The sequence below is a fragment of the Schistocerca gregaria genome, chromosome X (genome assembly GCF_023897955.1).
Source record: "Schistocerca gregaria isolate iqSchGreg1 chromosome X, iqSchGreg1.2, whole genome shotgun sequence".
NCBI lineage: Eukaryota > Metazoa > Arthropoda > Insecta > Orthoptera > Acrididae > Schistocerca > Schistocerca gregaria.
In genome coordinates, this window is record NC_064931.1 from 562,460,931 (window position 1) to 562,476,710 (window position 15,780).

The following is a 15,780-nucleotide window of genomic DNA, read 5'->3' on the forward strand; positions in this document are numbered from 1 at the left end:
TTTTCAGGCGCTCTACAGGTATAAAAGATAACTGCACTGTTTGTGTAAAATGTGTATATATTGCAGTGTAGTGTTACTCTGGCTTTTGTTGTGGCATGACCAGAGAAAATGAGTGTGTGTCCTATCGCGAGGGACATATAGATTCACCGCAATGATAACTGCGAGGGTATGAGAGAGATTTTTACGTGGAAAGTTATGTGTGCAATAGATATGGAGATTCGTTCCAGAGCTATAGCCGTCCATGGGAGACATAACATGTAAGGCAATTGGTGTCAATCTGCAGCAGCAATCGTTATATTTAATTGTAGTTACACTGGTAAATATGTTTGTGGTTCCAGGTATTATTATGAGTCTTGTATGTATTTGATGATCTGTAGACAACTTCTGCACAGTTTAACTGCCAGTGCAATATGGCGATGTGTACAAAACAGTATATTGCCGCTGAAAGCGTCATCTGCAGAAAACAATGGCGGACGGTGCTCCCACACGGGGAGCAGCAGCAGACTGACAAGTAAATTCACTGATGGATGGGCTGTCCCATTAGGATTGCTAGGAAAGGAAGCATTGGAACATCTCTCTTGGTGCTGGACCTGCACCCCAGCTATGTGTCATCGCGCCAGCTACGGTGCCTAGGTGAACACCTATTTTGGCAGGAATTTCTCGGGCGTATGAAAGAGATGTTACGACTTCATGCTTTCGGGACCCGAACGGACAGACTGTGCAGAGTCGGCGGTGTCGGCATTGGGCATCACTACCCCATACATGTGAAGAATATCGAATTAATTAATTTGTATAAATTTTTCATATCAAATTGGTATTAGCGGTACAACAGTTAAGGAGAGGGTGTGTGTGAGTGGGTGACATGGGGCAGAACAGCATGTTAAGTGCAGAACACTAGGTTAATTTGCATAATTTTTGTGTAAAAGGAAGTACAATAGTTTAAGGGGGGTGGGTGACAAACAAGAATGCGTCAGAAATGGAGTTCAAAAGCATGTGAAATTCGAAAAGAGTACCAGAAAATGGTGGGAGGACATAACTAATTTCTTAATTTGGTATCAAATGCAATACAATTGTTTAAGGAAATAGGGGTGACGTGGAAAACCACACCGCGCAGGATTAGCCGAGAGGTCTGAGGCGCTGCAGTCATGGACAGTGCGGCTGGTCCCGACAGAGGTTTGAGTCCTCCCTTGGGCATGTGTGTGTGTGTTTGTCCTTAGGATAATTTAGGTTAAGTAATGTGTAAGCTTAGGGACTGATGACCTTAGCAGTTAAGTCCCATAAGATTTCACACACATTTGAGATTTTTTTTTATTTGGGAAACCACTTAATAGAACTATAGGTTATTTGCTGACAAAGGCCCAAACATTAGGTTAAGACACCCAGAGTACAGTGCCAACATTAGATTATGCAACATGTTTGCCCCATGTAATTACTTCTTACAAGACCGATATGTTTCCAAACAGCAGAGAATGATGGTCAAGAGAAATCCTGTTATGAGCTCCTTCCTCTCCACTGATTTCCTTATATTCCATACACAGCAATCGATTTCCAGATAAATTCTTTGACTGAATAAATAAACTATATTCCATACACTGCCATAAGTAATTAAATAATATTCTATACATTCATAGGCGTACCCAGCGAGGGGCAGGGTGGTGGGCAGCGCCCCGCCCCCCCCCCCCCCCCGAATATATTTGAATTCGTTCATGCAGATCTGGCAGTAATTTTTTCGTCTTCAGCTCATTACTGTCGGCAAATCCTAGAAGATTATTACTGAATTAAAAAGTTGTATTTTTAAACAAGTGCATTCTTATATTTTAAATGTTTAATTGAATGCAGTTTTTCACTAGTTTACTGTTTTATTTAATAAGAAGTGCTGTATGTTGTCTTGAGTCCTTGTTTCCTTAGTCTATCATGACCTGCTCCCCCCCCCCCCCCCCCAGTTCAGATCCTGGGTACGCCCTTGTATACGTTGTCTAAAGTGTTTAAACAATATTCCACACACTGCAACCGAATTTCCTCCAAATGACTGATCAACTGAGTCTTTTTCCTGCCAAATTCTGGGAGGGAGTGTGGGAGAAGAGGGGGGTTTACCAGAGGGGGAGAGATAATTAATTTATCAATTTAATTAGGTAGTAAATCAAATTGATAAGAGTGAGTGGGGCCATCCAATAATTCAGACCTGAAACTGTAGCTGTATCAGTGAGAGCTGAGGTTTCCTGGTGGGTTGGGGGGGGGGGGGCAATAGGTTAAGTGCCTGTCAATCAAAAGGATGAATCCTTTTAGCAGAACAATAGGTTAGGTACCTGTCAATCAAAGGAGAACAACGGGTTAAGTACCTGTCAATCAAAGGAGAACAATAGATTTTCCCCTGAGTGCATACCTGCTCCTGATCTAGGCAACTTGCACTAACAAAATGGACTGACGTTCTTGTTGCCCCACTACTGGGATCATCTTGGTATGGTTCCACTTCCAATGCCTCTGTAACTATGAACAATCTGAAATAACTCAGTTATTTCATCTTTAATTGTAGAACACAGCTGCTGACAATTAAGACCCACTCTCATGCTCATTTAAACTGCAATTGAACTCAGACATGTGTAGTAGTCCCGCAAAAATGGCCCAGTTTTACGTCAATGGTTCTGATTGCGTACAGACGTTACGCGTGTTTGTAAAAGAATCAACAATACATACTCTATGAATACTTCTTTTGTATCGTATTTTCGTTTCCTCTTCATTTTTAGGGTTACGTACCTTAGTCGGTGAAAACAGAGCCCTCATAGGATCACTTTGTTGTATGTTAAGACTTCTGTCTTTCTGTGTGTGTGTGTGTGTGTGTGTGCGTTTGGAGTTTCTCGGTCTCAACAGCGAGATTATCAGCGCTCTTACACGTATTAAAAGAAACAAATGTGGCTATAATGACGATAATTGTTGTCACAATGTGATGAGTAAACCTACAAAAGGGCACTAATTCATTCACTTTCATCACACTCGGCGTCGGCCCACACAATCACTCTACCTCTCTCGCCTTAAGACAACAGAGAATGGTTGAAAGGTGCTATACTTGGGACTAAAACATAAGTAAAACAATAGAAGAGCTAAAAGAAGGGCACAGGGATATGTGACTGGCTGACCACTTACAAAAAACAGATGTGAGCCACATCAAGAAAGTCTCCCGAAAATCTTCGGAAAAAAAGTCGGACAAATTAAAAAAATCTTATAACGCTAACCTCACTTGTCTGAAAATCACTTAAAATGGAGGGCAGATCTGTCGGCAAATACGCCGCTGCCCTTTGGTCTGGAAAGAAATTACAGTCTAATAAAATGTGGTGTGCAGTGATATGTACGCCACAAGCACCATATATTGGAGGGTCCTCTAGCCGCAGCAAGAAGCCATGTGATATAAGGCTGTGGCTTATGCGAATACGACTAAGGAAGACCTCATCCCATCTGTGGGATACGGCCACCCACGCCACACACTTTCATATCCGAGAACTGACTCATAAAAACCTACAGTGTACTTCCGGCTTGACTTAGACTCTTGAAATTCGGCAAGAAACAAGGTTTCACAGTTTAAGTAAAATAAAAAATTCTAAACTTGTTAATTTGTAATTATATCACACTTTTCTGCCGTTTGTTGGCCCTCTGTCGGTCTGTCTGTTTGTCTGTTAAGATCCCTTTTTCTCAGGAGCATATCAAGCTACTATTGATTTCAAACACTGACGTCTACGGTCACTTTGCGCTGTAAGCAGTCTAAGCTTCTGACTTTTTGCAGTCAAAAGGTACTGCCATTTATGTCATATTTTGATACTCACAAACTCACTCATCAAGACCTATAGCTGAGCTGTCTAATTACATACATAATTAAGTTTGTAGGGAACCAACTCTGGTTTTTTGCTGTTAAGTTCCAATACTGATGTTGTTGTTGTGGTCTTCAGTCCTGAGACTGGTTTGATGCAGCTCTCCATGCTACTCTATCCTGTGTAAGCTTCTTCATCTCCCAGTACCTACTGCAACCTACATCCTTCTGAATCTGTTTAGTGTATTCATCTCTTGGTCTCCCTCTACGATTTTTACCCTCCACGCTGCCCTCTAATACTAAATTGGTGATCCCTTGATGCCTCAGAACATGTCCTACCACCCGATCCCTTCTTCTAGTTAAGTTGTGCCACAAACTTCTCTTCTCCCCAATCTTATTCAATACCTCCTCATTAGTTATATGATCTACCCATCTAATCTTCAGCATTCTTCTGTAGCACCACATTTCGAAAGCTTCTATTCTCTTCTTGCTCAAACTAGTTATCGTCCATGTTTCACTTCGATACATGGCTACGCTCCATACAAATACTTTCAGAAACGACTTCCTGACACTTAAATCAATACTCGATGTTAACAAACTTCTCTTCTTCAGAAACGCTTTCCTTGCCATTGCCAATCTACATTTGATATCCTCTCTACTTCGACCATCATCAGTTATTTTGCTCCCCAAATAGCAAAACTCCTTTACTACTTAAAGTGTCTAATTTCCTAATCTAATTTCCTCAGCATCACCCGACTTAATTCGATTACATTCCATTATCCTCGTTTTACTTTTGTTGATGTTCATCTTATACTCACCTTTCAAGACACTGTCCATTCCGTTCAAGTGCTCTTCCAAGTCCTTTGCTGTCTCTGACAGAATTACAATGTCATCGGCGAACTTCAAAGTTTTTATTACTTCTCCATGGATTTTAATTCCTACTCTTTTTTTTTTTGTTTCCTTCACTGTTTGCTTAATATACAGATTGAATAACATCGGGGATGGGCTACAACCCTGTCTCACTCCCATCCCAACCACTGCTTCCCTTTCGTGCCCCTCGACTTTTATAACTGCCATCTGGTTTCTGTACAAATTGTAAATAGCCTTTCGCTCTCTGTATTTTACCCCTGCCACCTTCAGAATTTGAAAGAGAGTATTCCAGTCAACATTGTCAAAAGCTTTCTCTAAGTCTACAAATGCTAGAAACATAGTTTTGCCTTTCCTTAATCTAGCTTCTAAGATAAGTCGTAGGGTCAGTATTGCCTCACGTCTTCCAATATTTCTACGGAATCCAAACTGATCTTCCCCGAGGTCAGCTTCTACCAGTTTTTCCATTCGTCTGTAGAGAATACGCGTTAGTATTTTGCATACGTGACTTATTAAACTGATTGTTCGGTAATTTTCACATCTGTCAGCACCTGCTTTCTTTGGGATCGGAATGATTATATTCTTCTTGAAGTCTGAGGGTATTTCGCCTGTCTCATACATCTTGCTCACCAGATGGTAGAGTTTTGTCAGGACTGGCTCTCCCAAGGCCGTCAGTAGTTCTAATGGAATGTTGTCTACTCTCGGGGCCCTGTTTCGACTCAGGTCTTTTCAGTGCTCTGTCAAACTCTTCACGCAGTATCGTATCTCCCACTTCATCTTCATCTACATCGTCTTCCATTTCTATAATATTGTCCTCAAGTACATTGCCCTTGTAGAGGCCCTCTATATACTCCCTCCACCTTTGTGCTTTTCCTTCTTTGCTTAGAACAATACTGATGATTAAAATTTCGCGGTAAAAACGAAAAAGAAACAATTTCAAGATTAAGAAACAATTTCGAGATGAAATTCGTATCTCGTTTTAAAGAAATAATTACAATTCCGAGTTAAATGTAACGAAAAATAAAAGAATGGCATGAGTGACTGAGTACTTCTTTTGGCCACTGACGCTGGGCTCGGGGTCAACTTTGCTGTTGGGCAGTACAAGGAGGCTCTTCTGCGCTGCCGGCGGGTCACGGGCGTGTCGGTCAGTGGCGCTCCGTTGCGCTGTGCCAGGGCAGTAATGCGCATCGCCTCTGCTTGCATCAACACCTGGCAACGACGGTGGTGTTTGTCTTGGCACTATTTAAGGACAGACGCCATTTGCTCGTTCATTTGGCAAGTTCGTCTGTCGCAGACTGAAGTAGGCGCTGCTATACTTTTGAGTACACTGCCGTATCAGTTGGTACCCTCCGTCCAGGGTGTACTGTGTGTACAACGGCGGGATAGTACCCACATTCGTGGGAAATTGTGATGGCTAGGCTGTGCTACATTCCTCGTACGTATCACACGAAAGCATAGGGCCAAGAGCTCGTATGCTTTTAATTTACCATATCCCTTATTCAGATCTTGTCTATACGGTGCAATCATCCATAATACTGAATTTATGAGCACCACAGCGTGCTTTAATTGAAATTAAACACATATCATCAGGGGCTATTTTACGCGTACGAAGAGATCGAAAACATAATGGTTTATCTACAGAAACAAATGCAGATCCTTCTCCAGAAAGCTTCGGGCAAAATTAACGTCTTGTATGCCAATATATTTCGGGGAAGCACATGTGCCAAAGTATACAAATTATTTATATTGTCTTTGTCAAGACAAACTAAACCAGTGGGAACCCAGTTCTAAACGCCTACGGCTTCTGCATTGCTGGGAGCGTTTTTTGATGTAGTAAATGCATTTCGTGCTGTAGAACGGAATGCTGGATACTTATGGTGGTACGCTAGCAGTTTGGTTTTCATGTTCATGCTAATGTGTAAAATTCGTAATTGGCCGGCCGGAGTGGCCGTGCGGTTCTAGGCGCTACAGTCTGGAACCGAGCGACCGCTACGTCGCAGGTTCGAATCCTGCCTCGGGCATGGATGTGTGTGATGTCCTTGGGTTAGTTAGGTTTAAGTAGTTCTAAGGTCTAGGCGACTGATGACCTCAGCAGTTAAGCCGCATAGTGCTCAGAGCCAATTCGTAATTGTATATACAGGATGTCTAGAAAAGGACTACCTGATTTCAAAATTAAATATCTCGAAAACAAAGATCGATAGAGGAATGCAGTAAACGGTATGTTTATTGTGAAAGCTGTAAGAAGTTTATACAGCAGTTTGAAATAATAGTTACAAAAGCTGCTAACAGATGGTCCTGTAATCGCCATACGTAATGCCTAGTACAAATAGTGATCCGAAGCCCAGAGCGATCAGTTCTACTACTGAAACGTGAAAGGAGGTTAGCGTACCGAAGGAAGAGATTAAAACCATGTACTCCATTTTCTGGTACTAGAGTACCACAGGTTAAAAGGGAGTCCTACGGCAACAAGGCGAAGTATTCAACCACGATTTAATGTTCCAAAAGGACCCGATGCGAAAACCATTCGTACGCTCTTCGCAAAATTTCAACGAACAGGCAGCGTAAATCATGATCTAGTGGGGCATGTTGGCCGCAAGCAAACCGCAGTTACACCTGAAAATATCGCCACAGTTTCTGGAATTATTCAGCGAAATCCAATGTCATCCGTCCGTAGAATTGCTTCTGAGTCTGGTTTGAAGTGTTCCAGCACGCAGAAAATGCTGAGAAAGAGCCTACACATGTTTCCATTCAAAATTAAAACGTACTAGGCCATACCCGTATGAGCTGTGCAACAAAGGGTTGTCTTTGCTAATCAGATGCTCACAATGATTGATAGTGAAGGATTTGATGTTGGCTGCATCTGGTTTACAGATGAAGCCCACTTCCACCTGAATGGATACGTGAATAAGCAGACCTGTCGATTTTGGGGTTCCGAAAAGCCATATTGGTGTGAAGCGAAACCCCTGTATTCTCCTAAAGTTACTGTGTGGGCTGCAGTATGCAGCAGAGGCATTATTGGCCCTTTTTCATTCGAGAAACGGTCACTGGTGCACGTTACGTTGCAATTTTGGAACAATTTGTCGCCACACAGAAGCGTTAGAGGATCGACCAGGTACTGAATGGTTTATACAAGATGGAGCCCGATCACATCGGACCGAACAAGTGTTTCGCTTTCTTGAGGAATACTTCGGGAATCGAGTCATCGCTTTGGAATATCCCAAATTTTCTGGTGCAGGCATGGATTGACCTCCATATTCGCCGGATTCGACACCTTGTGACTTTTTTTTTGTGGGGCACAGTGAAAGACATGGTCTTCTCGAAGCATCCCGCCACGCTGGACGAGCTTGAATCGGCGATCTCTGTGGCATGTGAATCCATTTCGGTTGAGACACTACGAAATGTGATGGCGAATTTCATTCTTGGTTTGCGCCACCTCTGTAGTGCCAATGGTGAACATTTTGAAAACATTGTGATGTGACTGTTTTCAAAGATTGTTTTCATACGATTATTTCACTGATGTACGCTGACTGCTGTATAAACGTCTTACAGCTTTCACAATACACATACCGTTTACTGCATTCCTCTATCGATCTTTGTTTTCGAGATATTTAATTTTGAAATCAGGGAGCCCTTTTCTGGACACCCTGTAAACTGGACGGCGGAAACCGCAGCCACTTTGATGCCTTGCGTGTAGCTATCCTACCCCAGTATTTATACCGCAGAAAGGGTCGTTCCTGGTGAAACTTCACATAATTGATGAGTTAAGTCTAGGTTAAAGGCAAACTGAAATATTCTGTAGTGCGACCGAGATTACATCCCACGTCCTTTTGATTTCCGGATGCACACTTTACCACTAGATCACCAGGCTCGAATGAGCTGCAACATGACCGATTTTCAGGCAATGCTGATGATACCTAAAAGAGATAATACAAGGTGTTTATAAATGAATATCGGTCTTTTAACTGTTTATAATATTTATTATATTAAACCTACAGTTATAAACGAGATGTCAAATGAAAGAGCAACTCAAACAGTTTTACCAAAAACTTTGTAAATGTTCAATGTGAGCACCATTTGTCACACGGCACACATCAAATCTATAACAGAGTTCTTCCTGAACGTTGATAAGCCTGTCTTCAGTGATTATAGCAACAGCGGCTTCAATCCGGTTTCTTAATTCAGTTTACAGTGGAGGAGGAGGCAGACGGCAAATTACATTTCCTCGATGTGCTTGTTTTTAGAAACGAAAATGGTAGTTTGGGCCACTCAGTATTCCGCAAACCCACGCACACAGACCGTTATTTGCACCGGGATTCGAACCACCACCCACAACAGAAGCGGGGTGTTATCAAGACGTTAGCGGACAGAGCTAAAAATATTTGTGAACCTGAGTTGCTCGACGCTGAGATGGAACATCTCCACAATGCATTAATGAAGAACGGATATTCGTCCGCCGAAATAAAACGTGCGTTGAGGCAGTCACGCAGAAACCATACTGACGTACAGGCTACTGCAAAATCTAAGGTATTCCTGCCGTTTGTTAAAAATGTAACGGAAAGAATAGGGAGGATCTCGACGAAGCGGAATATTACCGTAATTTACAAGCCCACCAGGAAGATACAGGAATATCTTAAGCCTGCCAAGGACGCTCGCAAACCTTTGGAAAAAGCTGGAGTGTATAGGATCGCATGCAGCTGTGGTGATGTTTATGTGGGTACAACTAAAAGAACGGTTTCTAAACGTTTGGAAGAGCACAAGGGAAACTGTAGAAGAGGAGAAACGGAACGATCAGCTGTTGCGGAGCATGCTTTCCAGCCAGGGAACCACAATATTCGTTTCGAGGAGACGCAAGTAGTAGCGGCCACAAGCGGATACTACGAGAGGCTCTACAAGGAGGCAATCGAAATCGCTAAACGCCCAAATAATTTCAACCGAAAGGAGGAGGGCGTGAAATTAAACGGTATATGGATGCCGGTGTTACAGAAGATGTGTACCACCCGTCCACTACTGGGTGATGGCAACGGCGATCGACGGCGACGGACAGCGGCCAATTGCACTGACGTTATCAAAACATGTGACGGAATTTAGCGGCAGTCAGTAGCGAGCCAGTGGGTGTGTTGGACCTTCTATCGACCTACGGACCCCCTTGAAGATGTCTCCCGCAGTCGGAGACGAAACGTTGGTAATTGAGACAAAATTCATCAACCGACCACGGCATAACAGCCCGGATAAGTATAATGGACATGATATTTCCGGCCGTGAAAGTCTACATTTTTGTAAGTTTAACGTAATAAATATTATAAAGCGTTAAAACCCCGATATTCATTTATAAACACCCTGTATTACGCAAAAGTTGTCTGTCAGTATTCTACAGTCATTTGATGAGGATACAATAAGTTTTCCACACATGGCATACACAGTAATTATTTATGAATACAAAGATGATTCAAACTGTTATGACAACTGTTCATGGAGAGAACCGACTGCCGTCTGCTGACGTTGCACGTACGTGACGCTGTAATGAAAGTATACAGGGTAAGCAGGTAAGACCGCCACTCCAAATACATCTAGAATTAATTTTCTGAAGTTGCAAGAAATTTTTATCTCTTTTAGTAGTCAAATTAGGACAGCGATTTTGTTTCTCTGTAATGGAATCATTGACTTCTAAAAGAACTTCAGCTTCATAACGTGTATGAGACTTGATCAAATTGTATCAAGACAACAACGTCGCAAACCATTGTTCAGCCGTCAGGAAAAAGAGGTTCCACAAACGTCTGCCCTATTACACTAAATATAAGCAAACAAAGCTCAGGTTCAAAAATGGCTCTGAGCACTATGCGACTTAACTTCTGAGGTCATCAGTCGCCTAGAACTTACAACTAATTAAACCTAACTAACCTAAGGACATCATACACATCCATGCCCGAGGCAGGATTCGAACCTGCGACCGTAGCGGTCGCTCGGTCCCAGACTGTAGCGCCTAGAACCGCACGGCCACTCCGGCTGGCAAAGCTCAGGTACGGTTCTCGCGTTTATCTGTGCGCTTGAAGCTTATCAGTCAGTGTCCTGCTGTTGTATTACACTAAATATAAGCAAATACAAAGCTCAGGTTCAAAAATGGCTCTGAGCACTATGCGCCTTAACTTCTGAGGTCATCAGTCGCCTAGAACTTACAACTAATTAAACCTAATTAACCTAAGGACATCACACACATCCATGCCCGAGGCAGGATTCGAACCTGCGACCGTAGCGGTCGCTCGGTTCCAGACTGTAGCGCCTAGAACCGCACGGCCACTCCGGATGGCAAATCTCAGGTACGGTTCTCGCGTTTATCTGTGCGCTTGAAGCTTATCAGCCAGTGTCCTGCTGTTGTAGCAATCAGATAACTTGCTCATCAAGCTATTAAGATATGCAAAATGTATACGACAGTCAAAAAAAGTGAATATTGTTTATGGTTGATGTCACCAAACTATTAGAGCAACGGTGCAGTTGTATGCTGAAGAGAAACCAGATCGTGCCAAGCACTCACGTTCTGTCTTTGCAAACATTATAAAAAGTCTAGGAAATGAAAGTGCGGAGGATAACATACGCCAACTGATGAAACAAACTAACTAACATTTGAGCAACACACAATGTAAATGTCACTAAGAGGCATCTTAGAAGTACGAGAGTAATCAACCAAACGAGTGGCCTGTGAACACTACATTCCATCACATTTCAATCCTTCACATTTCGCTACACCTACAGCTTCGTGGCAATGACTTACAAAATTGGTTAGAATTCTCCGAATGTCGTCTAAGAAAAGTGCAAAGTGATGCACATATCCATGCAAAATTTTATTTAAGGAAGAACCATCGTTTACAAACCAAGGGCAAGTCAATTTCCGCAATACGCACTGTCAGCTGAAAATCCACGCTGACTCAAAGAAGTAGATAAAAACGCTCTTGGTCTATCTACGTCTGGTGTTTGTTTTTCAAGGTCCGCATCATTGGTCCCTGTTTTATTGATGGGAATCTAAACACGCTCAACTATATCAGGTTCCTAGGATATGCTGCTGTCGCAATTCGTCTACATCTACATCTACAACTATACGGATACTATGCAAATCACATTTAAGTGCCTGGCAGAGAGTTCATCGAACCACCTTCACAATTCTCTATTATTCCAATCACGTATAGCGCGCGGAAAGAACGAGCGCCTATATCTTTCCGTACGAGCTCTGATTTCCCTTATTTTATCGTGGTGATCGTTTGTCCCTATGTAGGTTGGTGTCAACAAAATATTTTCGCATTCGGAGGAGAAAGTTGGTGATTGGAATTTTGTGAGAAGATTCCGTCGCAACTAAAAACGCCTTTCTTTTAGTGATGTCCAGCCCAAATCCTGTATCATGTCTGTGACACTCTCTCCCATATTTCGCGATAATACAAAATGTGCTGCCATTCTTTGAACTCCGTCAGTCCTGTTCGGTAAGGCTCCCACACCGCGCAGCAGTATTGTAAAAGAGGTGGGACAAGCGTATGTAGGCAGTCTCCTTAGTAGATCTGTTACATTTTCTAAGTGTCCTGCCAATGAAACGCAGTCTTTGGTTAGCCTTCCCCACAACATTTTCTATGCGTTCCTTCCAATTTAAGTTGTTCGTAATTGTAATGCCTAGGTATTTAATTTAATTTACGGCTTTTAGATTAGACTGATTTATCGTGTAACAGAAGTTTAACGAATTCCTTTTAGCACTCATGTGGGTGACCTAACACTTCTCGTTATTTAGGGTTAATTGTCCATTTTCGCATCATTCAGATACCTTTTCTAAATCGTTTTGCAATTTGTTTTGATCTTCTAACTTTCTTCGTCTATAAACGACAGCGTCATATGCAAACAACCTAAGAAGGCTGCTCAGATTGTCTTCCAAATCGTTTATATAGATAAGGAAGAGCAGAGGGTCTATAACACTACCTTGGGGAACGCCAGAAATAACTTCTGTTTTACTCGATGATTTTAGGTCAATTACTACGAACTGTGACTTCTCTGCGCTCTGACAGGCAATCACAAATCCAGTCACGTAACTGAGACGATATTTCATAAGCACGCAATTTCACTACAAGCCGCTTGTGTGGTACAGTGTCAAAAGGCTTCCAGAAATACGGAATCGATCTGAAATCCATTATCAGTAGCACTGAACATTTCATGTTTTCTAAACCCATGTTGACTATGTGTCAATAGACAGTTTTCTTCGAGGTAATTCATAATGTTCGAACACAATATATGTTCCAAAATCTTCCTGCATATCGACGTCAACGATATGGACCTGTAATTTAGTGGATTACTCCTACTACCATTCTTGAATATTGGTGTGACCTGTGCAACTTTCCAGTCTTTGGATACGGATCTTTAGTGGAGCGAACGGTTGTATATGATTGTTAAGTATGGAGCTAATGCATCAGCATACTCCAGAAGGAACCTAACTGGTATACAGTCTGGACCAGAAGACCTGCATTTATTAAGTGATTTAAGTTGCTTCAATACTCCGAGGATATTTACTTCTACGTTACTCATGTTGGCAATTTCCAGTTATGGGAAGATACTTCACTGGACATAAAGCAATCACTGTGCTTCCAACATCGTGCCTCCCATACTGCTCATTTAACGACAGCTCCTCTTAAGAGAACATTCGAAGTACGTTGGAATGGTCTTTCGGGAAACGCAAATTGGTTTGTTCACTCACGACGTTTAACATTGCTACACTTTTATCTACAGCGAAAATTAAAACAAGAGGTGTGTCAGGTAACACCGACAACACCCGAAGACATGAAATGCCGTATAACAGGGTGCTATGCTGTCGTCAACTGCAGGTGAAATTCAGCGTGCAGTTTGGTTTATCCATGACCACTTTATAGAGCATAGCAATGCTCAAGATCAACATTTTGAACGCCTTGTATGAGGCTGTGACAATAAAAACACGAATCATACCTGAGTCATGCACTTGCTTACATCTGGTATAATAGGGCAGACGTTTGTGGAACCTCTTTTCTTGGAGGCGGGACAGGGATACTGTTTGATCTAGTCCCATACATGTTATGTTGTCGAAATTCTCTTAGAAACTTCTTTCAGATGCCACAGGAAAAGTTTATAACTTCATAAAGAAATAAAAACAACGTCGTTGTCGTAATTCGGCGGTTATACACGAAAAAAATTACTTACGTACGTCAGGAGATTCGGCATTGGCGACACCCGCACCTCGATATATTGATTCTTTCTGGATATATATGGGGTGTCCTGTCTTAGCAGCCTCACCCTGCTTAAGTAGACACGAGGCGAATGGGGAATCAGTCGAGTGACGATACCAACCGTAAATAGGGAAATACGATGACATAAAAGATGTTTGAAAGTGGCAGATCGCTATGGCGCGGCATATGGCAATGAGCATCTGGGAAACGGCGAACCCTGCCGGCTGTTAGCAGGCTACTGTCGTGAGCATGTATGGAATGTTGTTGAACGACGGTGAAACTACGAGTAGCCAAAGTGTTGGACGTCCACGCCTCATCACAGGGCGTAGTCTTGGCCACTCTGTAAAGGAGTGGATAGGAGGCCATCTGTGGTAGAGTACAGTGCTGGAGCAGGCACAGCTGTGACAAAGCACCAGCACACTTTGTTGAACACGGAGCTCTGCAGCAAGTGATCCGCACGTGTTCCCATGTTGAACCAGTGACATTATCATTTACGACTGCAGTGGACGTGGGATCATCGACTTTGCACCGTGCATCAAAAGTGTCACCTGGCCCTATTTAGTAGAGAAGAAAGTGCAAAATATGCGACTACAAGTAGGCAAGCTCTGATGTAGATAAAGCCGAAAAAATCATTTATTTACTTCAATATTACTGTTAAATTTTCTGTACTTCATGTAAGTGTGTGTGTCTATATACATGCATTTGTGTACATGCATGTTTCCACAAACAGTCATCCACAATATTTATAAAGGAATTATATATCTAACAGTGTAAAACGTTTTTTGGACGTGTAAAGCAATACTGTAATTGGTTGCCTCATATTTCCTGGCTGTTCACAAAATAGAACAAAATAGAGAGAGAGAGCGCTTTCGCCTGTACTGTTTTGTCGACACAGGCATCCTTTGTGAAACTGAAAGTGCCGAGCGGCAGCACACCGACATGGTGTGCACCTCGTATCCTACAGCGGTAACTAAGGGGCACACCACGAAACGCTGCAGTTACCTTTATCAGCAACAGCATGCTTTCTGACTCGCCTGCTCTATACTGTCATATTTTTTGTACAGTGCTTCGCGATATTTTACGAAGGTATCAATTTAATGGCATTGAATATGGATAAGGCACATGGTGGTACTAATCTGATTACAATACACAATCTTGTCTAAAGTGGAAATAGAATGTTTTAATGCAATAAATAATTTTTCGACGTCGGGCTAAAATCCAACAGTTTGCTGTTGTTTCTAGTTCACAGTTCATTATTATTATAATTGTTAATATTATTTATAGCGGCAAACACAGAAAAAAGTTCAATATGCTGGATTTTGTACCTTTTCACTCGTCGGACACATTCTGAGAGTCTAGAACTGCGTGATGTATCAGGTCCCAGTAAAGTGGCTTTTTATAGTTCAAAGTTAGATATTTTTATCTATCCCAATCGTTTTTAAGTGTTTTTGACACTGTTCGCCAAGCACCACTGGAACCAATTTCACTGGTTTACACCACAGTTGCTGTGGTTCAGTTTTCAAGTCTTTTGTACTAGTAATTTTTTCAAGTTGTTTCTCCTCGAAGCTGCTATCACTGAGAATGGCAATAACGATGATCCATGCTTCATTTTTCTCCAAAATTGTGTTGTAGCATTAGATCTGTCTGAAGTCGGAGGATCCTCAATAATTTGGTACATTCGTTTTCGACAACTTTTTCTGGATTTTTGTCCCACCAGTTCTTACCACCCCAAACTGTAATTTTGACATAAGTTCTTGTAGATCATTGGTGCCACATCACTGTGTCTCTATTTGTAATCAATCTGTGTGATCGTTTAGAAATAGTGCAAGACATGGTCAATTATATTGTCAGCTTCTTTGGAGAGTCTGCACTTTGGGTCCACTGCTGATTTCT